Source organism: Anolis sagrei, chromosome 1, assembly GCF_037176765.1.
Source record: "Anolis sagrei isolate rAnoSag1 chromosome 1, rAnoSag1.mat, whole genome shotgun sequence".
In the NCBI taxonomy this organism is placed as follows: Eukaryota; Metazoa; Chordata; class Lepidosauria; order Squamata; family Dactyloidae; genus Anolis; species Anolis sagrei.
This window is the reverse complement of record NC_090021.1, coordinates 170,823,139-170,850,079: the sequence shown is the minus strand read 5'-3', so window position 1 is coordinate 170,850,079 and position 26,941 is coordinate 170,823,139. Positions and strand designations below refer to the sequence as shown.

Below are 26,941 nucleotides of genomic sequence, written 5' to 3'. Positions count from 1 at the left end.
ATATGGACAGCCCCAGAGCTTAAAGCATTTGTGGAAGAGACACGGTAGTTCAAGTGTGAGAAGCTTGCTGAGTCCTGCTGCTTAAGCAAGCACCAGACAAGTGGGAACTTTTGCATAGAAAGCAAGAAAGTGAGAGCTTACATTGGACTTTGGTACATACCTGTCAAAGTAGTCATTGCAACCTCATGAAGAGCCATCCAAAAGAATAAGATCTATATGTTTCTTAAAGAAGAATCTGTCCTAGTTACTACAAAAGAAAGCCAAAACAGCTGGGACTCCATATACATACAGTATTTCCCCTTTGCATCTTCCAAAAATACCCTCACATTAACCAAATGACAGCGCTATTAAAATGGCAGAACTAGCCCAAATTGACAAATCTGTATTTAACAAGAAGAAAAAAAAACTCTTTCAAATTCAGGTACATAAAATAGCAATACACTTGAGATTTTTAAGAAATCTGTGCAAAGAGTCAGTTTCATCTTCTGTACACTACGGCTAGAAATTATGAGCTCCTCCAAATGGTGCTGCAAATCCCACTGACACTACCTGAAGGGCCACCCTCCAGTAAAGGAAATCAACTCAGAAAACTAAAATGAAGGTGACTAGCTTTTAATGGCATGTCAAAACCAGAAAAGAATGTAAAACGAGATCCTGAAAGATTTGGCTTTGCCAATAAATACATGAAATGGTGGCCCGTTTAATTTGACTCTTGAAAAATAAAATGTAACCGGTTTCATGCCCAAATCTATTGAGTGTGACATTCACAGTTCAAAAGCTGGGAACTTGGCCTTGTTGGGTACCAGTAGGTCAGCAAGGAAATATATTGTTCCAGTCATTCCTAAGAAAAAGATAGAAAATAGAAACAGTAAACATACTAAACACAGAAAAATGACAGTTTATACTGATGAAATTTAGATTGGCTTATTTATTGGTTAATGTAAACAACATACTTAAACTCTTGTCCAAATAGGAATCACCCCCTTCTCTGAGTAGGGTGGCAAAAAAACCCATGAGCTAGTTCATCACATAGGAGCCCCCAGTGGTGCAACAGGTTAAACCCTTGTGCTGGCTGAACTGCTAACCAAAAGGTCGGCGGTACGAATCCGGGGAGCGGGGTGAACTCACGCCTGTCAGTTCCAGCTTCTCATGTGGAAACATGAGAAAAGCCTCCCACAGGATGGTAAACCATCCAGATGTCCCTGGGCAATGTCCTTGCAGATGGCCAATTATCTCCCACCAGAAGCGATTTGCAGTTTCCCAAGTCACTCCTGACACGAAATCCACGATGCATTGTAATTATTCCAGTGAGAATTATGTATGCAATTTGACATTGTTTTTCTTTGCTTTGTCCTTTACATCCTTTGCTATATAACAGTATGTTTTACTCTTGATTTATCCAAGGGTCATATCAAAATCCATAGATCTGGCCCTCAAATCTGCCCTTGACTTATTCATGTTGTTGACTTATATATGAGTATATGATTGCCTCTGTGGGCATGGAAAAGCAGATCAGGTGGGTCTAGCAAAGTCTGTTTCTGGAGTCCTCCCTTTGGTTTGGTTGCAGATGACAAAAGCCACAGGAAAAAAAGTCAAGCTGCTGCTTAAGAGAGGAGGATGTTTGCAGAAAGCTCTACTGAAGGCTCATGCAGCCCAGTGACTATGTATGTGAAACAATCCTTGTCCCAAATTCCACCTCTGCTATGAACTCATGTCAAGTGGCCTTTAGAAAAGCTCTCTTTTAAATCAACAATGTGGTCACAATGAAGGATGACTAGAAATCTATGCGCTTTACAACAACATGTTTAGTACCATAATTAGAGGACTGGACTGGAAGATAATTCCAATGTAACTGTGTGGAACAAATGTTAATATGACATCTGCTGCATTCCTTGTTTGTTTCAGCTCCAATGAATCACTGACTGTTGTTTCAGTTTAAAGTAGTGGTGCAAGAGAAGCCAAGCCAAGTACAACAAAGGCTGACTGGCTCTATAGAAGAGTCGGTTATTGTGCAACGCTGGACAGCAACTCCCAGCATTCTTTTTTTTTTTTTAAATTATCTTTATTGCAAAATTTTTAATTTACATATATTAAAACATCAACAGGTGAAGTAGGGGGAGGTAGTGTTGAGGGGGATGGATAGCTGGGTCAGGGGAGGGGTCGGGAAACTGGGTATGGTGTGTACACTTGAGATGGAGTGGGGATGGGTATAGGGAGAGGGAGGGGGAGGGAGGTGTAGGGGAAGGGAATAAAAACATCGTGACTTCCAGGTTGAACAGACAGATAATTGTTCCTTTTATACATTACTAGTGACTAATAATACAACAGCTTTCTTCCTATGTTGGTCTCAGTCTCACTATATCATCATGGGTTTTTATTTCCTCTTTTCAAGATATTCCAAAAAATCGCTCCAATCTGTGTTCTTCTTTTTATCTCTGTTGACTCTTAGTCTTTGGGTTAGGAGGTCCATATTCATCACATCATAGACTTTTAGAGTCCATTGTTCTGTTGTTGGAACCTCTCCGGATTTCCAGAGCCGTGCCAATTGGATTCTGGCCGCTGTCGAGAGGTGAAAAAACGTCTTACTTTCATTACTATTTGTGTCAAACTCACGGTCCGTTATGCCCAAGAGATAGTATTCGGGTTTTAGGGGGAATTTCTTTTTCAAAATTTTCTCTATCTCTCTATGAATTGTTCTCCAGTACAGTCTCACTTTTTTACACCCCCACCACATGTGTATGAAGGTTCCAGTATTTTTTTTACATTTCCAACATTTTTGTTCCAGTTTCCCTTTACTGAATCTGGCCAGTTGATTTGGGGTCAGGTACCATCTAAAAAATAGTTTGTACCAGTTCTCCCTATAGTCGTTGGAATATGTATATTTCAATTTTTTTTTCCAAATCCCCTCCCATTCCTTAAAGTTGATAGGGCGGCCGATATCTTTAGCCCATTTTACCATATTACTTTTAACTTGTTCTTTTTCTGTCTCCCACCTTAGTAGCACCTGGTATATTTTCCGTATATGCTTTCCATCGGAGTTGATGATTTTTTCCCAAAAGGGGTTCTCTGTTTCAAAACCTGTTTTAAGGTCTAAGTTGTAACTTTCTCTTATCTGGTGGTATTGAAACCACGAGAGTGTAGAATCATAACTCTTTAACTCCTCTTGGGATTTTAGGGTTGGATTGCCTGGTGTACCTTTTATTATTTCTTTATATGTCAGCCATTTTTCTCTGCTGGCTCCTCTAATCTGGCTGGCCTCGTTAGGAGAGAACCATAGCGGCACTTTGGAATGGAATTTGTTTTTGTAGTTTTCCCATGTTTTTAAGAGTGGGGATCTAATGAAATGGTTTTCAAAGTTTCTTTCTTTCTTTGCTTTCCCTCTCCATAAGTAATTGTGCCAGCCTTGCATTAAATCGTGGCCCTCCAAAGCTAGTATCTTTTTTTCTTTTAGGCTAATCCATTCCTTGACCCAGCATAGGGCTGATGCATCGTGGTAGAGCTTCAAATTTGGTAGTGCAAGACCACCTCTATCTTTACTGTCGCATAAGTTGACAAAGCTCACTCTATGTTTTCCCCCTTTCCATATGAATTTTTGGATATCTCTATGCCAACTTTCGAACGTTTTCTTTGTTTTTATAATGGGGAGGGTCTGAAAAAGGTATAACATGTCTGGGTGCAACTCCCAGCATTCTTCACAACTGGGCAAGCTGGCCATGATTGCTAAGATATACAATCCAATGAAGTCTTGATAGTCACATTTTGCCCACAGCTGCTCTATAGTGTTTTCCATGAACTAAAATAATAATAATAATAATAATAATAATAATAATAATAATAACAACAACTTTATTTATACCCCGCCACCATCGCCCCAAGGGGACTCGAAGCGGATTACATGAGGCCAAGCCCAACAACACATCAATAAAACAAAAACAAAAAATAAACAAAAACAATACAATTAATATAAACAGTAACACACAAGGATTTTAAAAACCTACCATCCTCGAACTACAGTTTCACAACTGATTTGACCAGGTCATGTGTACGTTTCTTTTCTGAATATTCTGCTAGGAGAACATATTCCACCTCATCATCACTAGTTATCTGTGATCAAAGAGAAAGAGTCACATGAGTGAAAGAAGAGGAAACCGAGATTACCTTCGAAGAGAGAAAACAGTGTGTCTGGTGTTCGACACCCATGCTGTCCATAACTCAAACACAATTCTGCAAATTAAACAAAGAAAAATTGAAACAAACCCGTTGCACATATTATAGGAAGTTCTTCTTTCAAAATTTACTTATAAATAGGGAATACATTTTATTTGATTTATTTACTTGCTTTATTTATACCCTGCCTTTTTCCCACGAGGACTCAAGGTGGCTGACAACTCCACTCTTTGGTCATAATTTAAAAAGCGCAATACAATTTTTAAAAACCCAAGTAAATAATACAGTATATTGTCAAATGCTTTCATGGCCGGAATCACTGGGTTGTTGTAGGGTTTTTTTGGGCTATATGGCCATGGTCTAGAGGCATTCTCTCCTGATGTTTCGCCTGCATCTATGACCTCACTACCTCTGAGGATGCTTGCCTTAGATGCAGGCGAAACGTCAGGAGAGAATGCCTCTAGACCAGTGGTTCTCAACCTTGGTTCCCCAGATGTTTTTGGCCTACAACTCCCAGAAATCCCAGCCAGTTTACCAGCTGTTAGGATTTCTGTTAATTGTAGGCCAAAAACATCTGGGGACCCCAGGTTGAGAACCACTGCTCTAGACCATGGCCATATAGCCCGAAAAAACCTACAACAACCCAAATAATACAGTGTGGATTACGGTATGTGTGTGTGTGTGTGTATATATATATATATATATATATATATATATATATATATATATAAAATAAAGGCAACTATTTTCCATAGATTGTCAATGTCTGTCATCTGCAATTTAGATGTGTTCCATTTTCTTAAGAAATATTTTAGAGGTAGTTCAATCCATGGCTCAAAACTCTTAAGACAGCCAGAGACTGCAAGGAGTAAGGGGATACTGAAAGGTTTTGAGCTAGCTATACACTATAACAAATGTGTCAGCTGCTGTCTATATCAACAAATAACATAACTCTGGAAATCATCAGGAGTGTTCAAACATTATCAGCTAGGTCAGTGGTTCTCAACCTGTGAGTCCCCAGCTGTTTTGGCCTTCAACTCCCAGAAATCCTAACAGCTGGTAAACTGGCTGGGATTTCTGGGAGTTGTAGGCCAAAATACTTGAGGACCCATAGGTTGAGAACCACTGGGTTAGATTGAAGAAAGCCCGGGAGTGCGGGAGTGACAGGATCAGCTCTGTGTGTAAGCCAAGGTCTTGACTGCTGGGAAGCAGAGTACAAAGAAAGGGAAATATTCAGGATTCGGCTTCAAAATGAGGAATTATGTGACTTAGGCCTGCATGCAGGTCATGCCACCTCGCCTATAAAAATAGCCATTAGCCTGAAAGACAAGACGTAACCCAAGTGAGCTAAGTTACCCTTAAGTGCTAGCCAGAGAGGGAGGCTGAAAGTTAGAATAGAGAAATCTAAAAGTCAGTGTGCCTAAATAAGGAGACGTCTGTGTGACTGGAACATGCAGGGCAGAGTATCACATAGACGTAAATATGCATGTACGGTTGGATCAGGCACAGAAAGATATGCGATGGATCCTAAGCTATACAAACAGAATAGCTCCTTCCAGGTCAGGGAATTTTACTCATGTTCATCACAATGTTTGAAAAGTACTTTTTGTCCTGATGCCAAAAGTTCAACAGAACTGTTGGCATTATCACAACAACCTGAATAGGAAAGGCATATTGACTGATGTGATACAGGAAATTTGGCCATATCTCCCTGTATGAGTTTGCCCAGACCCTGAGACCTATAGGAGAGGCTCTTCTTTTAGTCCCACCACCTTCAGATTTGGGAATGCAGGTGGACCGTCTGAGTAACAGCTCCTAGAATCTGGACTTCTCTTCGTAGAGCAAATAAAATGCCTCCTTCTCGCTGTTCTTCCATCTGCAGCCAAGGAGGTTTTTTTCCAGAACTTAATGTTTTTTAAAGAAAGGGTTTAAGAGCATGCTTTATTGTTTTAAATCACATTGTATTAATCGTTTCAGGAGAAACAAAGCATATATGTTCAATAAATAATATATTTACAAGAGTATGCTTACATTACTTTCATATGGTGAATAGCTTAATTTGTTATATTACAATTAATAGGTTAGCTAATAAGTTAATTACTTAAAATGTAATTAATTTAATTTGTAAAATGCCTTGAGTCCCAAACTTAGGAAAAAGAGTAGTAGTAGTAGCAATAGTAGTAGTAGTAGTAGCTGCTGATATTTATTGGTCACCTGTCATTTCTGTTGTTACTCATCTGCCATTTATAATAATCAAGCATTAGTACCAGTGTTTAGTTCCATGAAACTCAATGTCAAAATAACCTTGTTCCCATCCAGAATTGTTTTTAATGACTTCCCAGAAACTAAAGCCTGTTCTGCTCACGCCACACACATTCCTTCTTGCCTTTCCCGAAGCCTGCTCCTCTCTCTTGCAGCTTCTGCTCACCTTGCAAGCTCTGTAGAGATATTTCATGTCCTGAGTGAGGTTGTAAAGTGTCAAGAAGGCATATGCGTTGCCAGCTGTACCATGACACAGACCGTAACCTTTCTTCAGCAACCCCCACTGCCAGATCACTTCCGCACATTGCAAGGCATCGCTTAGGTACTTCTGTTCCCCAAATACCTGTAGAGAGAAGGAGCCCCACTGTATTAGCAACTGTCCCTTGTATCAACAAAGGTTGGGACAGAAAAGTGTGTGAAGCATATTTTTGCTAATTAGCTCTTTCATCAAGGAGTGGCCTCCCTCACTTGGACAAGAGCACAACGACTTTGCCATTTACCTTCAAAGATTTTTGGAGTGATAAATGGAAGGAGCGCTGCCATTATTTAAGTCGCAACTGGCTGTCACCATTAGTCAGCCGCCAGAGAACAGGACACATGGCCAATCCTCTGAGCAATAAGAATGTCCCGCACTCAGGAGGCATAACGGGGACATCTCTGGGAATCATTTGTAAAAGTCTAATTTCCATTTTAGCTGGGGAGGAAAAGTTACTGTATTTAAATATTATAACCTCATTTAGGAACAGATGAGAGCCACAATGCACTAGGATTGTGGTGCAGCAGGCTGAGTGTCAGCTGCATTAAGATCACTCTGACCAAAAGGTCATGAGTTCGAAGCCAGCCCGGGTTGGAGTGGGTTTCCAACCAATTATGTGTAGCCTGTTGTCGACCTTTGCAACCTGAAAGACAGTTGCATCTGTCAAGTACGAAAACAAAGTACCACCTTAAAAAGTGTGGGGAGACTAAATTAACTGATTTATGAGGCCATAAAGAAGACTCCAGCAAAGCATTCCAGCGGGGAAGCATGCGGGGAATGCGGAAGTGCTTCATCAGCATTGCAGATGGATGATGAAAGCGACAGCTCCCTGGGGGCCAGAAAAAGTTAAATAGCCTCTGTCTATGTCTGTATATGTTGTATGTCAAAATTGGCATTGAATGTTTGCCATATATGTGTACACTGTAATCCGCCCTGAGTCCCCTGCGAGGTGAGAAGGACGGAATATAAAAGCTGTAAATAATAATAATAATAATAATAATACTTTGCTGGGCTACTCATGTCTTTCTTCCCAGTAAGACATCTACCTTGTAGGCCTGGAGGAGCATGTAGATAACACCGGGAGCCCCGTGGCACCAATGGACAAGCAGGTCTCTGTTGTCTTCAATGCATGGGGGGTAATTGCCTGATGGGAACTTGAGCTGGCAGACCAAATCCACACTTGGCTTGACCTCATTGTGTAGCTTTGCTTGACTCATTCCAAGGCCGGGCTGAGACAGACAAACAGACACTCTGTTACATCTGTGATAAGCAGAAACTTTGTCCAACAGTCGGGACTGGTTATAAAGCTATTAAAGGTGCCACGACTTTCCCAACTCTTTCAGCCTTGGTGCAAGCTCAGGTTGCTCCATATATAGCCGCTCCGAGCCCCAGGGGAGTGGCAGCATATAAGTTTGAATAATACATAAATAAAATATTATTGACCGTGACTAATGACCTATGTTATGGCTACATATTAAAAAGGATTATTGATGACCTATTAAATACAGGGATTCATAAGGCACTGTATTTACTTGAGAATAATGCACCACTGAATGTAATGCACATCTCAATTTTTAAGGTGTGTATTACAAAAACAAAAAAAAAGATTTGCTTTCAAATGTAACATCAGGTGGTGGCGGCTACGAAAAGCATGGTGGAAAGCCGCACCTTCCATCTGGCCTTCTCACCAATCTTTTCCCAGTCACTGCTTCCTCTCCCTTATGTGTCCCCAGCTGGGATCTCTTGCTCAACAGCGCAAGAGAGCTTAAGTGCGTGACTGATTGAATCTAATCAATTTGAGTAATTTACTCCCAAAAGTAAGCATTAGACTCAAGTAAATATGGTTAATAACAAAGGTAACAAAACAATAAAACAACCAGCTCCAAAAATTCAGAAATAAAAGTACCATGAAAAAGCGTATTTTCCAGCAAATCTCCAGGAAGCGAGCAGTTAGGGAACCTGATGATCAAACAATGTGGCCATTCCAGAGCTAGGACACTATGACCAAGGAAATCCTCCTTCTCCTGTCAAAAACCTCACTCTGGAAAATAGCTGCACACTGAACAGGTCTCTGAAGGGGAAGCAGGTGATCCAATCTTCCTGTCTATCTATCGCTTATCATTTCAAGTACCTCTAAAGTGACTGGAGTCATCTGCACTTCACTAGTAATTTGGCATAATGTACTCCGGGAAAGGAAACATTAGCAAAGGCTGTTACAGAACTACAGCTGGCCCTCTACAATTGTGGATCTGTGAATTGGACCATTATAGTGGTAGCGATGCCGGCTAAGAAATAGTCATGAGACCTCTTAAAATAGCAGGTGAGGCAGAATGGAGCCTTCTCAGTTCAACAAGAAGGTCCTCACCTGTATGAGATAGTAATAAATCCCAGCAAGGCCATGGGCTGCTCCTACGTAGTACTCCTGGTACCATTCATACATCAGTGGGCTCTTGGCTGTGAAGTTTCGCTTTTTAGCTAAGTTTTCACCAGATGCCAAAACTGCCTCACAAACCTGAAATAAAAAAGAGAGATTAGAAGCAACAACATTAATTCATTTTTTTCAATATTTTTAAAGATTTTAACAACAAAAAACACAAGTAGAAAAGCAACAATGAATAAACATATGAATACATAAACAAAGACATACTTAGCCAACCATTAATTAATGATCATACGTCTCTACTCTACCTGTAACTCTAAACCTACCAACCTATACATAAATTAGTTTTAAAAGTGGATTTCCAGCTTCTCTTTTGTTGATTTCTCTATAAATTTAACATTTTTCTTATACTTTATATCCAGCAAATTGTTTACTTCTTCTTGTTTTAACACTAGTGACAATCCCAACATTTTATGTCTCCAAACCTGTACATAAAGTCTTTCCTTTTCCCTCAGATATGTATTGATAAAATAGTTTCCATTCTTCCAAGAACATGTTCAGTGACTTATCCTCCAACATTGTTAATTTATCCATTTCTATGAATTACTACATCTTCACTGTCCAGACTTCTGGACAACAACATTAATTCATAAGCCACTTTTTTCTTAATACAAGGGCTCAAGGCAATTCACAAAGATGAAAATATAAAGAAAAACATCAATTAAAAATACAGAGTTATTATTAAGATGCCATTGAACAACTTCCAGAACTATTAAAACCAATTAAAAGATAGAAGATGAAAAGTCAGTAACCATGAAAATCCCATCACTCAATTCTTTAATTTTGTAGGAAGAGAAATGTGACAGAAGGAAAGCAAGGCAGAAGCCATCCTAGTCTCTCTCTTAAGAAGGAGTGCAAAAGCTTGGGAGTAGAAACCAGGAAAGCCCTCTCCCTTGCTCCCATCAAATTGGCATGGGAAAATGGTAGGACTGAAAAAAAGGCCTTCCCTGAAGATCTAAGACGAAGGTGGGCCTTCAGATGTTTGGGCCTCCAACTCCAAGAAGCCCTAGACAGCTTGTCCAATGGCCAAGAATTATGGGAGCTGAAGTCCAAAACTTCTGAAGAGCCACAGTTTTGACACCAGTGATCTAAGAGATTAGGCAGGTTTATACAGGATGCTATTAGGTCCTTCAGACAGCTTGAACATGAACTATATAAGTCTTTATCAGTCATAACTTGCACTTTGAATTGTGGTTGGAAATGAACTGGCAGCTAGTCAAACCTTTGTGGTAAAGGAATTACATATTTCCTGTAGATATTATGTGTTCCCCACCTCAAGCCACAAGGAAAGAGGAGTAATAAATTATTATTACTATTATTGCTACTATTATCATCATCATCCCCAGTAAACAACTTGGCTGTTGGTCTTTTGGCCAACAACAGTTTCTGACACTTTTCAAAGGCAGCTCCATATACCGCCTCTACCTTGGGTGTGTTAAAGAGGGTGTGTTAAAAATCAGAGGGATTTTGGAGACCAGGCATGCTGTTGCACCCCAGAGTAGGAACGGGACCCTCTAATCATTAATTACACCACACCTTGGATGAAAAAAGAGTGATTTTTATTTGAAGAATAATTGGAGCCAATAAGAGATGAATATAAAGTTGATAATACTCCAAAAGCAAAAAGCCAAATAAGCAGAAACAATAACAGTGTCCAAACATAGGAAAAATATCAAAGATCCAAAAGCTTGCTGTTTAAATTCAGATACAAAAAAAAAATCAAATGCCTTCCATAAAAACCATTAGCATAGCCACTGCTAACCCACTTGAAAAGCCAGGAAACCTAGGCCACAAGAATATCCAAAAGACTTGACTTGAAACCAAATGTTGCCTGGTCTGAAAGAAATTTCCTAAGAGTTCAATTTAAGTCCCAGAAACTGATTTCTACTCCCCCTAGTCTTTGAACTTTCTGACTTGCGTAAACATTGGGCCTCCCTACGGTTCTGGCTAATTTCCAGCCGGCGATTGGTCTTATCTATCTCTTCGTTGACTGCAGGTGTGAAACTATTTTGTAGACTCGAGCCTGGAGAAGGGAGTGAACTTTGCTGAAAACTCGAGCCTGGGATTTTCTCATGAGAACTTAGCCTTTCCCCTGACCCTTCTCGATCAGAGTCTGTAGTAAGCTTTTTGTCCAAAGTGTCTCCATTTTAATGTATTGTCGAAGGTTTTCATGGCTGGAATCACTAGGTTCTTGTAGGTTTTTTCGGGCTATAGGGCCATGTTCTCCTGACGTTTCGCCTGCATCTATGGCAAGCATCCTCAGAGGTAGTGCACCTCATCCTCATTGACATCCAAGACAGGCTCAGAAACATTAGAAACGGGAAACACTATAACAGATTCAGGGTGAAACACAGGCTGAATCCGAACAACACCAGACATAACTTTAATTCCGCATCAAAGACACCTGAACAAGCAATAGGATAACTGGTAGCTATAAAGAAAACTAGCAAAAGTTAAGAGGATTACAATGTTCTAGCAATAGAAACAATCAGAGGCTTACAATGAGATTGCTTCATGCATTAACACTGACGGACATCAGACTGAGAATTGTTTCAGTTTAATAAATGAACTGTTTAATAGAATTTTGTACACTTTCTATATCACTGGCATGCTATTGATGCACACAGACAAAATTAGGCTGTTAAGACTTAGGCTCTTTTGACCAAACATCAATTATATGCCAGTTACAGACAAAACACTGCACTGAAGTGTGTTTCATCGTGACTTTGGAGAAAGAAACCTTCATATTTAGCTGCTAAAGTCAAACAAGTCAAATCGGAAGCAGCATGAAAGCTTGTTGTAATAGAGTCTAATTCTGAGCAATTGGCAGAAAAAATAAAGAACAAAGCAAAATTGACAAAAATAAAAATCAGTGCCCATTTGAGCTGTTTATAAGTTGACACTGACACTGATGGGTGATTTATTATTGATTTATAACATTTTAAGATAATATACACCAAGGAGCTTCAAAGATTTTTTAAAAAGATGAAAAGTGGTAGAAAACTGATATTGGAAAGAATGTTTTTGTAGGAAATCTGTGACCTTCTAAATGCCACTGGGACAGTGACCTGCTTTATTTAAAAAAATGGGTTTCACATCGAGGCCATGATAGCATTTTGAACCATTGTAATAAATTAGGAAGACCAGGATGGGTCAAGGAGCAACCAATTCACACTGGATAAAATGTACTTCTGTGAATGTCAAGAAACAGATATCAAAAGAAAACAGTTCAATTATTTCTCTGGCCTATGAGTTTGTTTTATAGGCAATCTTGCCAATGAGACAACAGCTAAAGTCCCTTCCCAGCACTAGTTCACAATGCCATTAGATGGCAGCATGGGATTGGGCTGATTTAGCCGTTCCACAGAGAAAATGGAACAAAGGACCAATTTCTGAAATTAACCAAAGAGAGAGATTGTGATTATTGTTAGGAGGGAGAATGTGATCTGTCATCAGCAATATCAGGCATATGCTTATTGTAAAGGTTAGAGTCACATGAGCACAACAACATACAAAGATGACAAATTGGGGCAGTTGGGGTGCTTGTTTAAAATTATAAAAAATGATAAATAAAATGTATGTGGTTAACTGTAAAACAGGAAATATGGACATGTGACATACATAGAGAAGGCTCACAATATGTTGATTAAAAATAAATTCAAATTAGATTTAGCAATGTTTACTTTACAAGACAATCTAACCTTTTAAGGAGCTGGAACACAATCAGGGAAGTATAGGTTGAGTATTCCTTATCTGGAATCCCAGAATTCCAAAATAAAATCCCAAAATTCTCCATGAGGGTGGCCGAGACAGTGACACCTTTGCTTTCTGAGGGTGCAATGTATGCATACTTTATTTTCTGCACAAAATTACTGCAAGTATTGTGTATAAAACTGCCTTCAGGTTATTTGTGCAAGGTTTGTATATGAAATATATGTATATGAAGGGATACTCAGCCTTGGGTCCAGCTACAGTGTAGTCTCTCTCTCTCTCTCTCTCTCTCTCTCTATATATATATATATATATGTTGTTGTTGTTGTTGTTGTTCTTTTTATAGCAGTGTTTTCCGGCAAACCATTTTATGCCAGCTGTGTTTGGCGGGCTGGATCCCAGCTGTGTAGCACATTACAAAGCATCATCCTTATATAGTTATGATTCACCTAGTATGAGCCCAGTTCAGAGAAAGAATAATATAAATGTAGTTGGGCGGTTTTTTTCCGTGCCAGGAGCGACTTGAGAATCTGCAAGTCGCTTCTGGTGTGAGAGAATTGGCCGTCTGCAACGATGTTGCCCAGGGGGCACCTGGATGTTTTGATGTTTTGCCATGCTTTTGGAGGCTTCTCTCATGTCCCTCATGGGGAGCTGAAGCTGACAGTGGGAGCTCATCCGTGCTCTCCTTGGATTCAAACCTCTAACCTGTCGGTCTTTAGTCCTGCCAACACAAGGGTTTGACCCATTGTTGGCTGAAACTACACATACATAATCACATACACATAATCACAACAGAGTATACTAGGATAAGGAGTCAAAGCAAATGAACAGGAATGATACCTGAGAAAGGGGGTATAATAGGATGACCTAACTCAACAGCTTGCCTACAACCAACTAAGATTTACATTATTCCTCTCTGAACCGTTCTTTTTCTGTACCATCACCGCAGCTATTATGTGGTGGTGTATGGAAACTGGAGACTAAATATCCTCATTTTCCTTTGCTTTCCAAGCTCCTTTTCATTCTATTTTATGTCTTCTAGACAGCATGCCATTGTTATAAACAGTAAACTTACTTTCAGTAAGTGTTGAATCCAATTTCTCGCATGGGGTTTTCTTAGCAAGATATTTCAGAGGAAGGTCTAGAGCCCGAAAAAACCTCCAACATCCAGTGATTCCGGCCATGAAAGCCTTCGGCAATACATTATTTCAGAGGAAGCTAGCCATCGCCTTATTTTAAGGCTGTGAAAGGTAACTTGTTCAAGACTACCCAGTACACTTCTATGGTTGAGTAGGGGTTGGTTCGCAAACAGTAAACTACTTTAAATCTACTGGCAGAAAAGTAACACATAAAAGTGGCAAATGAATGAAACCCGATGTCTGAATTAGGGGTGTCAAACTCATTTTCATAGAGGGCTAGCATCAGCCTTATAGGTGCCTTCAAAGGGCTGTTGAATACATGGACAGAGAAGTAGTGGATACAGAGGGCCAATTATCCACGCAAAGATATATACATAGTGGTCAATGCTCTTTAATTTTTCCCAGTTTGAGTCTCCAGATGTTACTGAATGACAACTCCCAACACTTTTGATTATCTGCCATGCAGACTGGGAATAATAGTAATTGCAACTCAACAACCCTAATAATTCTGGTTATTTGAGAATGACAAGTTCTAGTCCAACCCAAACAGTGTTGAATACCCTTGCACTCTTACCTATTATCTCGGTCATCCCTCTAACAGGCCCTGGAAATGAGCAGCCACAGACCTGTACCTGCTATTGCCATTAGCCTGTTATAGCACTGTACTTAATTCCCGGCCCCTCATATTTTATTTATTTATTATTTATTTATTTACTGCGCTTATATACCGCAATTCTCAGCCCTAAGGGCGACTCATTGCGGTGTACAACATGAAGAAAACAAGTGCAATCTACAAAGCATAGTGCAAAACAGTGTACAATTCATCATAATCATAAAAACATCTTAACAGACAACAACATTACTACAAATTTACTACTACATTCCGAATCGTCTCATCGGCAAGCCACAATCCGATCTCATTTCCGGTGTTCCATTCCTATGGTCAATTGCCAGTCATTGCACTATTGATCAAATGCCTTCTTAAATAGCCAGGTCTTTAACTTCCTGCGGAATATTAGCAGGGAGCGGGCTAGCCTGATGTCCACGGGAAAGGTGTTCCACAGCCGAGGAGCCACCACCGAGAAGGCCCTATCTCTCGTCCCCACCAGCCGTGCCTGTGAGGCAGGTGGAATCGAGAGCAGGGCCTCCCCGGAAGATCTCAAAGTCCTCGTGGGCTCATAGGCCGAGAGGCGGTCAGTTAGGTATTTTGGGCCGGAACCGTTTAGGGCTTTATAGGCCAATGCCAGCACCTTGAATTGAGCCCGGTAGCAGATCGGCAGCCAGTGGAGCTGGTACAACAGGGGGGTTGTATGCTCCCTACGTCCCGCTCCTGTTAGTATCATGGCTGCCGCACGTTGGACCAGTTGGAGCTTCCGGACCGTCTTCAAAGGCAACCCCACGTAGAGAGCGTTGCAGTAGTCTAAGCGGGATGTAACCAGAGCGTGGACTACCGTGGCCAAGTCAGACTTCCCAAGATACGGGCGCAGCTGGCGCACAAGCCTAAGCTGTGCGAATGCTCCCCTGGTCACCGCCGAGACCTGGGGCTCAAGGTTCAGCGATGAATCCAGGATCACACCCAAGCTGCGAACCTGCGCCTTCAAGGGGAGTGCGATCCCATCCAGCACAGGCTGTAACCCTATATCCTGTTCGGCCTTGCGACTGACCAGAAGTACCTCTGTCTTGTCTGGATTCAATTTCAATTTGTTCGCCCTCATCCAGACCGTTACAGCGGGACGTATTTTGAGTTTGCACTAGCCTTGGCCCGGCTTTTTAATTGCTCTGAATAGGCAGGAATATTTTTTTAATGTACATGTGTTATTGTGATAATTTTATGCTTATGTCGTTTTGTGAATTTTATGTTATGCTGTTTACTTTGTATGTTTCTGTGATGTTACTTGGGAACCGCTCTGAGTCCCCCTCGTGGAGATAGAGTGGTATATAAATAAAGTTATTATTATTATTATTATTATTAATATTATTATTATTATTATTATTATTATTATTATTATTAAGAAGTTGGGGAAAGGTTAAAGGGCATTTCAAGTCAGGAATCCTATCCACAAGCCTTGTATCTGAATTCAAACCTCACTATCATGTCTAAATAGAACAGTGCAGCCCATCAGATGTTACTGTATCACAACTCCCATCTGTTAGTCTTGATGTCTAATGATGAGTCCAGCATATTTGGGGGGGGGGGGACGGGACACACGACATGGAGGGCCAGATTTGGCTCGTGGGTCTTGAGTTTAACACATGTGGTCTATATCTAGCTGAATTACTATAGATAAAGAAGGCTCTTTAGTTATGGATAAGGTTCAAGAAATGCCTATTCAATTATTGCAACTCCAGGCCCATATTAGAATTGGTCACACCGTTTGCAACACTTGAAAAATAGTTCACAACGGCATTATATTCAATTACGTATTGAGAACTATAAGGTAAATTGTGTAAATATTTTGATAAATGAATTATATTGTACAAATATAAATACACACAGACATACACACACACACACCCCTCATAAAAACCCTGCCTGTCCCCTCCTCCTTCAATAATCTCAGTATACGCTATTATTATTATTATTATTATTATTATTATTAATAACTTTATTTATACCCCGCTAACATCTCCCGAAGGATTCGGTGCAGCTTACAAAGGCCAAGGCCCTCAATAAAACAACAGCATAACAAATACAATAAAACTCATAAAGCAAAACAATAAACATTAAAGCAATAACAGTAAAACATTAAAACAATAACATTATGACGCATTTAAAACTAAAGGCCGGGCCAACTGTAATGAAAAAATTAAAAGTGCTGGACATGACAGGTGAAATGTAAAGGATTTTAGGGGTAGGTGCGATGTGCAGACAATCTTAAATCTCTAATAAAGTGTGTTTGGAACATGATGATGGGAGTTCCCTATTCTGGAAAGGCACACTGGAACAGCCAGGTCTTCAAGCTCTTCCTAAAGACTGCCAACACTGGGGCTTGTCTGATGTCCTTGGGGAGAGAGTTCCAGAGTCGGGGGGCTACCACAGAGAAGGCCCTGTCCCTCGTCCCCACCAAATGCGCTTGCGATGCAGGTGGGATCGTGAGCAGGGCCTCTCCAGATGATCGGAGCGATCGTGTGGGTTCATATACGGAGATGCGGTCATGCAGGTAGGCGGGTCCCAAACCGTTTAGGGCTTTGAAGGTGACCACCTGCACCTTGAATTGGGACTGGAAAATGAACGGCAGCCAATGGAGCTCCTTAAACAGGAGGGTTGCACTACATTGGTAACAAGCTGCACTGGGTTTCTTCCAAGCTGACACAATGGAAAGCTGCATCTCCTCAATACGCTTGAGTTTCCATGAAAACAGAACTGAAGAGGCCTCTTTGTTTCCCTTCCACATATTCACCTTGCCTACACTCGATGATACGCTGGCCTATATCCCACACCACATGGGTGCTGCAGCACCAGCAAAACAATCATTCTTCTCCCCATTTCTACTTGCAAGATCTGACTCTGGAGACCTTTGGAAAAGATCCTGGAGGAAGGTGGGAAGGAGGGCTGCAACAGGAAACAAAGACGATCCTCTCTGCCCCAGTTTTCCGATGCACTACTCTCCATGAAATTTAGACTGCTAAACTTATGCTGTTGAAAGCCCAACTTGAGGAGAAGCCATCCGCTCACACATTCTCAAGACATTACCGAGCAATGCAGTCTTCTGCCTGCTTGTCATTCTGCAGCTTGTGGGATACCACAGCAGCTACCGCCAAAGGTCCAGCATCCCCACATAAAAAGGTGATGGATCGCTTTGTTAGGCAGCCGAGGCTCTTCTTGACATACTCGTGAGCCATCTGAAGGAAGGACGAGTCTCCGTACACATCATATAGATGCAAGTATAGCAAAGCAATGCCTGAAAAAAGATTTAGGAAAAACAGAACACCACTCAGATTAATGCCTGGATGTTACGTAACTAAAATCCTGGCCTTCCAGAGTCCTAATGAAACACTCAAACCATGTGTTATTTTAAATTTTAAAAATAAAATGAGCATTACAGTATTTTAATATGTTATGAACATAGGTAAAGGTTTCTCTTTGACATTAAGTCTAGTCATGTCCAACTCTGGGGGGTGGTGCTTATCTCCCTTTCTAAGCTGAAGAGCCAGTGTTGTCCATAGACACCTCCAAAGTCATGTGGCCAGTATGACCACATGGAGCACGGTTACCTTTCCGCCAAAGCGGTACCGATTGATCTACCCACATTTGCATGTATTCAAACTGCTAGGTTCGCAGAAGCTGGGCCTAATAGCAGGAGCTTACCCTGCTCCCCAGATTCACACCACCAACCTTTTGGTCAGCAAGTTCAGCAGCTCAGTGGTTTAACCTGCTGCACCACCAGGGACACCATCATGAACGTAATATGTTGAAAAACTCAATAGTCTATTTCTCAGCTTTTTCAGCTAACAATTCTTCCTTCCTTTGGACCATAAACATGGGAGCAGAATTCAAACTTAATCTGGAAATACCAGTATGCAAAGGAATCTTGTATTATCTTAAAGACTAAGGTTCGCAGCTTGGGTATGATCCTAGACTCATCGCTGAGCCTGAGATCCCAGGTTTCAGCGGTGTGCCAGCTGCGCCCATACCTTGGGAAATCTGACTTGGCCACAGTAGTCCACGCTCTGGTTACATCCCGTATAGACTACTACAACGCTCTCTACATGGGGTTGCCTTTGAAAACTGTCTGGAAGCTCCAGATGGTCCAGCGAGCGACAGCCATGTTGCTAATGGGAGCGGCGCACAGGTAGCACACAACTCCTCTTTTGCGCCAGCTCCACTGGCTGCCAGTCTGCTACCGAGCACAATTCAAAGTGCTGGCTCTAACCTATAAAGCCCTAAACGGTTCTGGCCCAACTTACCGGTCCGAACGCATCTCCCCTTATGAACCTTCCAGGACTTTAAGATCGTCTGGAGAGGCCCTACTCTCGATCCCATCTTCATCACAAGCGTGGCTGGCGGGGACAAGAGACGGGGCCTTCTCAGTGGTGACCCCTCGGCTATGGAACACCCTCCCTAGGGATATTAGATCGGCCCCTTCCCTTTTAACATTTTGAAAGCAGGTCAAGATGTGGCTCTTTGAACAAGTGCTTGCAGACACTATAAAAAAGACATGGGGAAAAAACGGAACTTCTCAACGATACTATTGGATAACGCTTTTAATTAGGAGACTCAAATTGATATATGTTTTTATTGATATTGATTGTTTTATTTGGTTTTATGTCTAAATTGACGGTTTTTTAATTGTATTTTATGTCTTTGATACTGACTGTAAACCGCCCTGAGTCCCCTGCGAGCTGAGAAGGGCGGAATATAAATGTAGTAAATTAAAAAATAAATAATAAATGAGATAATTTTTTTTGGTAGTGTCAGGAGTGACTTGAGAAACAGCAAGTCGCTTCTGGTGTGAGAGAATTGGCAGTCTGCAAGGACATTGCCCAGGAGACACTCAGATGTTTTTGATGTTTTTATCATCCTTGTGGGAGGCTTCTCTCATGTCCCCATATGAGGAGCTGGAGCTGATAGAGGGAGCTCATCTGCCTCTCCCCGGATTCAAACCTGCGACCTGTCGGTCTTCAGTCCTGCCAGCACAGGGGTTTAACCCACTGCGCCACCGGGGGATCCAATGAGATAATGAAGTTGGTAGCATGATGTTTCATAGAGTGAGTTTACTTTCTTAGATGCAACTGAGGAAGTAAACTCAAGCTGCATCTAAACTGTAGAATTAATGCAGTTGGGCACCATCTTAACTGCCATAGGTTCAATGTTATAGAATCATTTTTTTAATGAAGTCTTTAAGCCTTCTTTATCAAATAGTGCTGATGCCACATCATATTACAATTCCTGGGATTCAATGCTATCCAGTCATGGCAGTTAAAATGGTGTCAAACCGAATTAATTTGACCATGTAGGTATACCCTTAGGTAGATTCCTTTGTATACAGAAGCAGTAATGGTTGCAGGAGATATGGCCGGAGATTCAAAGTGCAATGCCTAAAATGGGCTTAGTATTAATGTGAGGTTAATCATGAGCTGAATGTATGATAACACAATCAAAGGATACACAATCAAAACACTTTAACAACTTGCTGTCCTTCTATTTCCAGTTTTCTGGTTTAAACACTTTGGTTTGGTATGAAAGGCAAACCAGATCTAAATTCAAATCCTGTCTGTGCTATGGACTTGTGAGCTTTGGGAAAGTTACACCAATTAATGTGAATGATAAATAAGCCATGCCATAAGGTTGTTGAACATCATGCAGTTCTCCAAATGTTTTTGTGTATCTAGTTATAAGAAATGTTATTTAACAACACCTGAAAGACTCTCCAGTTCTCACCTCTGCTGTAAAGAATGAGCTGCAGGAAATCTAACTGGCAATTCACAATAATATTTTAAACAGATACTTAAAATATTCCCCAAAGCCCAGATAGGAACACTGATTCACCTGGGGTGGTTATCAGAAATATCAAGACCATTCCTCATAAATAGAGCTCTATGGACCGTACGTTATGTTCAGCTTAAAGGCCATTGGTATAACTTCTTTCAAACAATTTGTCACAGGACACAAAACCCTGCTTGTTGGAAAACTGAACCGAAGACAGGTCTGTGGGCATCCTCAAACAATATAATGGGACCCAGCGGCCTGCATCATTTCCAGATTTCTCATTTTATCCCTTGCAGCGTATTTCCATTTCATTAACCATTTGTAAGACAACACAGGTCTCTGCATTTAAGACTAAATTAAGAGAGCCGGTGTTGGCAGATTTCAATGCAGCTAAAAAAAATGAAAGAAAAAAAGGAGCAGCCTTCAAAATTACTTTCCGCTGTACTGGGGAGAGTTTTAAATTTAGATCATTTTCTCATTTTGCATGGGTAATCTCCAAAGCTTCACACCACAGATTATTCAATTCTCCATGTATATTACGGGCAAATTTCCATATCCTGCTGAAGTTAATAACCTTGTCTGTTCTCTAGGCATTCACAGTTTTAGCATTCCCAATGAGGGCAGTGCAGAGGCATGTTACCATTAGCCACATCTTCAAAAGGTGTGTACTTGGAACTATTCTTATGAAAAGAAAGACCAATTGTAGGATGCAGTCATTTTCATAGCACTAGGCTAACACACCACTGGTCAGGGCTGTGTAAATGGACAAGATGTCCACAGAAGAGAATAACCCTTTGCACAGGAAGTGTAAGAACTGCCCTTGAACAACAATGTTGATATTTAAATCAATGTGTCAGGTTAAAACAAACTGGTTTACACATGAACTTTAACTAGTTAACCAATTCATGAGCAAACCAGGTTTTTTTTAGCCTGACTCATTTCGGGGGGGGGGGGTTAAACCCTTAAAGACACCCCCCCCCCGGACTATGGGCCTGGTCATGGACTCATTTTAACATGAAACATTATTTTCTGTGCGTTGTTGTAGGTTTTTTGGGCTATATAGCCATGTTCTAGATGCATTATCTCCCGACGTTTCTCCTGCATCTATGGCAAGCATCCTCAGAGGTTGTGAGGTTACTACCTCTGAGGACACTTGCCATAGATTCAGGCGAAACATCAGGAGAGAATGCCTCTAGAACAGTGATTCTCAACCTATGGGTCCCCAGACGTTTTGGCCCTCAACTCCCAGAAATCCTAACAGCTGGTAAACTGTATTGTCGAAGGCTTTCATGGCCGGAATCACTCAGTTCTTGTGGGTTTTTTCAGGCTATATGGCCATGTTCTAGAGGCATTTCTCCTGACGTTTCGCCTGCATCTATGGCAAGCATCCTCAGAGGTGAGGTCTGCTGGAAATGGGAAGAAAAGGGGTTTATATATCTGTGGAATGACCAGGGTGAGACAAAGGGGTTTTTGTAAGTTGGGCTAGGTGTGAATATTTCAACTGACCACCTTGATTAGCATACAATGGGCTGACTGTGCCTGGAGCAAACTCTTCTTGAAAGGTGATTAGATGTCCCTGCCTGTTTTTCTCTCTGCTGTTTTTGCTGTTGCAATTTTAGAATTTTTTAATACTGGTAGCCAGATTTTGTTCATTTTCATGGTTTCTTCCTTTCTGTTGAAATTGTCCACATGTTTGTGGATTTCAATGGCTTCTCTGTGTAGCCTGACGTGGTTGTGAGAGTGGTCCAGCATTTCTGTGTTCTCAAATAAAATGCTGTGTCCAGGTTGGTTCATCAGGTGCTCTGCTATGGCTGATTTCTCTGGTTGACGTAGTCTGCAGTACCTTTCATGCTCCTGGATTCTTGTTTGGGCAATGCTGCGTTTGGTGGTCCCTATGTAGACTTGTCCACAGCTGCATGGTATAACTGTTTGGGATTTCTGGGAATTGTAGGCCAAAACACCTGGGGACCCACAGGTTGAGAAACACTGCTCTAGAACATGGCCATATAGCCTGAAAAACCTACAACAGCCCAGTGATTCTGGCCATGAAAGCCTTCGACAATACATTATTTTCTGTGTTAAAAAGCTTGACAAACTATGCTTTAATACTTTCTACCGTTAACAATTCTGGAAGTTCAACTAAAAGAACTTGCTTTAAAAGACTACTTTTAAAAAACGGATTATAATAAGCTTTGACATGATTTATATCTTCCAATAAAACACTAATTTGTTTTACTAATTATTCCTATTAGAACTGAATATATGTAGGCTATACATAATAAAACATGCAAAGTACTCTCAGAGATAGATAAAAGAAGAATAAGTCAATGTTAAGCATTAGTTCTACTTAACATTTAACTCAAGTTCTTTTGGTTGAACTTATGTTAACTGAAGGGTTTGTTTCTGAATAGTATTAGTTGCATTATAAAATAAAGTGAATCAGTGTCTGGACGATCTAGATCAGGGGTCCTCAAACTTTTTAAACAGAGGGCCAGGTCACAGTCTCTCAAACTATTGGAGGGCTGGATTATAATTTGAAAAACATGAATGAATTCCTATGCACACTGTACATATCTTATTTGTAGTGCAAAAAAACACTTAAAACAATACAATAATTTAAATGAAGAACAATTATAACAAATATAAACTTATTCGTATTTCAGGGGAAGTGTGGGCCTGCTTTTGGGTGATGAGATAGGATTGTTGTTGTTGTTGTGTGCTTTAAAGTCGTTTCAGACTTAGGTTGACCCTGAGCGAGGGCCGGGTAAATGACTTTTGAGGGCCGTATCCGGCCCCCGGTCCTTAGTTTGAGGACCCCTGATCTAGAGATTCCTAGGACCTTATCACATTAGGAAATACTCCATTTCTGAGACTGTTTGAGAATTATTTCAGACAGGTCCCATCACATGATGTTTATCCCATCCCATCAGTATTCCGTTGGAAGCTGTCTGCAAAGTATCGCAAACACAGATTATTTGCAGACAAAATTTTAATAGTGTCTTTTGAAATACTACCGAATCATCCATTGCTGAAGCGCTGTTTTTGTGTATGATAAGAAAATCTGTATGCACCCCATTAGCAATGATACTTTTTAAAAGGTCATAGTGCGATGCAGGGGGTGTTTTGAATGGATTGGGAGGAGCTGGCCTTCCATGGTGTGATGAGTCAAAGCGCAGAATTTTCAAATCATAAGATTACTAATAATCAGGTGTGATGAGGAGAGTATGCATCCTGTCTCAATACAGTATGCATCCAGTCCTAAAACAATATGAGGTGCATACTGATGTAAACAGATTATATCCCAATGTGATAAAGTCACTAGGCAGAACATATTAATCAAACTGGCGAATCATCAAATCTGCAAAAGTGAAACCTGCAAATGTGGAGGACTGCCTGCAATTGGTTTGAGTCAAAAGGAGCAAGTATAAACAGAGGCAGGAGCCCCCGGTGGCGCAGTGGGTTAAAGCACTGAGCTGCTCAGCTTGTTGATCGAAAGGTCGCAGGTTCGATTCCGGGGAGCGGTGTGAGCTTCCGCTGTCAGCCCTAGCTTCTGCCAACCTAGCAGTTCGAAAACATGCAAATGTGAGTAGATCAATAGGTACCGCTCCGGTGGGAAGGTAACAGCGCTCCATGCAGTCATGCCGGCCACATGACCTTGGAGGTGTCTACGGACAACGCTGGCTCTTCGGCTTAGAAATGGAGATGAGCACCACACCCCAGAGTCAGACATGACTGGACTTAATGTCAGGGGACTACCTTTACCTTTATAAACAGATGCACACAATTGCTTGGATCACACACAATATGTCCCAGCTTTAATTTAATATTTTACCAAGAGAGAAGAGTAACAAGACATCAAACGTATCTTCATTTAATATGCAAATAGGATTTGCCACCTGCAAGCTAATTTTGGCAGCAAACTCTGCAGAAGAAACAGTTTCATATGTAAATATTTAGGTTTCTTCCCTTAAGCAAACATTAAATTTGCTGCTTTATAGATGAAAAGTGATACAGTCTAATAATTCCTAATCGTTGCACAAAGCAAAAATAGTACTAGGTAATGCGGTATGTTTTACTGTAGTCAACAAAAAAGAAGGGTCAGATTTGGATCGCTTTACAAACACCTTCTTTTACCAAACTCAGCATAGTTTGAGGCCCAAATGTTTCAAGCATCTTAATTAAAGATGTAACAGCAGTCGTTCTTTAGTCTGCTGTTAAAGAACGTCTTTACAAAAGCCTCTTAAATTTCTTCTTCAGGACTGTGAGTAACTAGGAAAGGGGAGGAGTGGGCAAAATTAGCACCAAAGAGAAAAGCTAAGGATACATAAGAAACAGAGGGAAAAAAATAAAAGCAGGGATTCCTGAAAAAAAAGGAAAGAAGGTCCATTTTGGGCCCATTTTTCTTCATTTTTCATGAAGGATGCTTCTTTCCTATATTGTCAACAAATAGCACACGTCTCTGGCAAATGTCACTTGCATTTCCTCATTTTTTTTAACAGTACAGCTTTCTACCTTTCAAACTTCCCAATGGGAACTGAGTGACCCAGTAAACCAAAAGCCAAGGCCACCATCATTGGCTCTTGGTGGTACTAGGTGCACCTGTCAACTACTTCTACTTCTACTTCTACTTCTTCTCCTTCTTCTCCTTCTTCTTCTTCTTCTGCGATCCCTCGTTGTCTGAGTAGGATAGTCTTCCAAGGTCAGTGTACTGGCAGTGGGTCCATAGGTGACTCTGGAGCCCTATTCTTGATCTGTATCTTCTCCCACAGTGAGGGCATCGGTTCCCAGGTGGAAGGCGGTCCCAGTTGGGGTTGGCTTGACACACCTTCCTCTTGGTACGTTTCTCTCTTTCACCCTCCATTCATGCCTCTTCAAATTCTGCAGCACTGCTGGTCACAGCTGACCTCCAGCTGGAGCGCTCAAGAGCCAGGGCTTCCTAGTTCTCAGTGTCTATACCAGAGTTTTTAAAGGTTGGCTTTGAGCCCATTTTAAAATCTCTTTTCCTGCCCACCAACATTCAGTTTTCCGTTCTTGAGTTCGGAGTAGAACAAGTGCTTTGGGAGATGGTGGTCGGACATCCTGGACAACGTGGCTGGTCCAGCGGAGTTGATGGTGGAGGACCATCGCTTCAATGCTGGTGGTCTTTGCTTCTTCCAGCATGCTGACATCCACTTGTCTTCCCAAGAGATTTGCAGGATTTTCCAGAGGCAGCGCTGATGGAATCGTTCCAGGAGTTGCATGTGACATCTCTAGACAGTCCACGTCTCACAGGCGTATAGAAGGGTTGGGAGGACAATAGCTGTCAACCAGGACCTGGACAAGGAGGTAACATGACCCTTCTAACATGTAGGATGCAATGAGACTTGGGAGTTAACCAATGGGGAAATTGGTGCTAGCTTTCTAACTCCATCACCAGAGAATGCTTGCAAATGGTGAGACGTATCTTCCCTCATGGTAACACAATCACAATGAAGAAAACAAATCTTATGCAGTTATGGTGGACAACGTGCAAGCAAAAAGCAAGACTGCTTGGTGCTGGCAACACGTCCACTTTGGAGTGAGAAGGGCAGAATATAATTGTTTCAAATAAATAAACGGTGTAAATCCAAGGAACGATTAAACCAGAGGGAATTGGGCTTCTGAAAGCCAACACCAGCCCACACCAAAACGTGACTGTGATCCTTCAGCCTTGTAATGGAATTGCGGAGGAAAGAGCTGAGACTGTTCCTTCCCAATTTCTCTTATTAGCTGCCACATGAGTGCCAATTGATTTCAGATTGCCAGGAGATTATCTACATGAGGAGATGCTCAACAAGCCTTTCCTGCAGAAGCAATTAAGATGGAATGCTGTTGCGTTGGCCCAATTAATTTCTTCTAACCTGAAACACACTGAATCAATTAAGCAAGCTTGGATTCCGAGGGGGAAAGGCAAGCACTGTAATAGCAACACATCCCATTCTCTGGCTGTGACCCTCCGAGACTCATTTTTAATTCCAATCATGTAAGACAAGCTTGTAAAACTTGGAACCTCGAAGGTAAGAATAAAGAAAAGGCAACATGGAGACACAGATCCTGCCTCACACGAAGGGACCGAGGTGCAATTCTTCTTCTGCTGCCCAAAAGGTACCTTTACAAGAGATGCCTAAAGTGAAACTTTCAATCTCTAGGATTTTTTTTTAAAAAAGAAAACATATATCACATTTTAAGGATTCTGCAATTGGAATTAGCTACACCCGTTCAAGTATTGTTAACTCTGCATTGGTTCGTCCAATTCACCTTACAATTTTTTGCAAGTCAGGGCTACAATGGGGCTCAATAGCTAACATTTAAAAATGCTTTCCAACAAAGGAAAATTTTCATCCATATTAATTTATTTACAATGCAAATTAGTGTAGATTTTAACTAGCTGACTAGGATTTACTAAACATAGGTTTTATCAATACCTTGATATGGATGAAGAATTTGAGTTCATTTCAGCATGGACAAATTAAGAGTGCTGAATGAAAAGTAATGCCTCCACCTTCGTAACTCAACAG

The 26,941-nt window shown here is 41.1% G+C and overlaps 1 pseudogene; it reads right to left on the bottom strand.

Moving 5' to 3' along the window:
- Positions 1-771: 771 nt before the first annotated feature.
- The window catches only part of LOC132768685 (glutathione S-transferase LANCL1-like), a 36,312-nt pseudogene continuing 10,142 nt past the window's right edge, over positions 772-26,941 (bottom strand).